The sequence below is a fragment of the Bos grunniens genome, chromosome 20 (genome assembly GCF_055505025.1).
Source record: "Bos grunniens cultivar Pamir isolate PY7600 chromosome 20, Bosgru_T2T1.0, whole genome shotgun sequence".
Classification (NCBI taxonomy): domain Eukaryota; kingdom Metazoa; phylum Chordata; class Mammalia; order Artiodactyla; family Bovidae; genus Bos; species Bos grunniens.
Window position 1 is genome coordinate 37039501 of NC_141184.1, and position 1400 is coordinate 37040900.

The 1400-nt window shown below is 42.8% G+C and overlaps 1 non-coding gene across 1 annotated transcript; it reads left to right on the forward strand.

Annotated features, from left to right (window-relative positions):
- The first annotated feature begins 1116 nt into the window (after window positions 1-1116).
- TRNAY-AUA (transfer RNA tyrosine (anticodon AUA)) lies at window positions 1117-1189 on the forward strand. The gene has a single exon. It is a non-coding gene; the product is annotated as a tRNA-Tyr (tRNA).
- Window positions 1190-1400: the final 211 nt, after the last annotated feature.

Genomic DNA, 1400 nt, shown 5'->3' on the forward strand with positions numbered 1-1400 from the left:
GAGGAGAAGGAGATGACAGAGGATGAGATGGCTGGATGGCATCACTGACTTGATGCACATGAGTTTGGGTGAACTCTGGAAGTTGGTGATGGACAGGGAGGCTTGGCATGCTGCGATTCATGGGGTCACAAAGAGTTGGACATGACTGAGTGACTGAACTGAACTGAAAAGAACATTTCTTCAGGGATTAGATCTGATAGACAGAGTGCCTGAAGACCTATGAATGGAGGTTCATGACATTGTATAGGAGGCAGTGATCAAGACCATCCCCAAGAAAAAGAAATGCAAAAAGGCAAAATGGCTGTCTGAGGAGTCCTTACAAATAGCTTAGAAAAGAAGAGAAGCTAAAGGCAAAGGAGCAAAGGAAGGATATACCCATCTGAATGCAGAGTTCCCAAGAATAGCAAGAAGAGATAAGAAAGACTTCCTCAGTGATCAGTGCAAAGGAATAGAGGAAAACAATAGAATGGGAAAGACTAGAGATCTCTTCAAGAAAATTAGAGATACCAAGGGAAAGTTTCATGCAAAGATGGGCACAATAAAGGACAGAAACAGAGAAGAGAAGATATTAAGAAAAGCAGAAGATATTGAGAAGAAGTGGCAAGAATACACAGAACCATACAAAAAAGATCTTAATGACCCAGATAACCATGATGGTGTGATCACTTACCTAGAGCCAGATATCCTGGCGTGTGAAATCAAGTAGGCCTTAGGAAGCATCACTATGAACAAAGCTAGTGGAGATGATGGAATTCCAGCTGAGCTATTTCAAATCCTAAAAGATGACTGTTAAAGTGCTGCACTCAATATGCCAGTAAATCTGGAAAACTCAGTGGTGGCCACAGGACTGGAGAAGGTCTGTTTTCATTCCAATCCCAAAGAAAGGCATGGCAAAGAATGTTCAAACTACCATACATTTGCACTCATCTCACACATGAGCAAAGAAATGCTCAAAATTCTCCAAGACAGGCTTCAACAGTACGTGAACTGAAAACTTCTAGATGTTCAAGCTGGATTTTAAAAAGGCAGAGGAACCAGAGATTAAATTGCCAACATCTGTTGGATCATCAAAAAAGCAAGAGAGTTCCAAAAAAACATCTACTTCTGCTTTGGACTTCCCTGGTGGCTCAGACAGTAAAGCGTCTGCCTATAATGCAGGAGACCCAGGTTCAATCCCTGGGTCAGGAAAATCTCCTGGAGAAGGAAATGGCAACCCACTCCAGTATTCTTGCATGGAGAATCCCATGGGCAGAGGAGCCTGGTAGGCTACAGTCCATGGGGTTGCAGAGTCGGACACAACTGAGCAACTTCACTTCACTTCGCTTCACTTCTGCTTTATGGACTATGTCAAAGCCTTTGACTGTGTGGATCACAACAAACTGTGGAAAATTCTTCAAGAG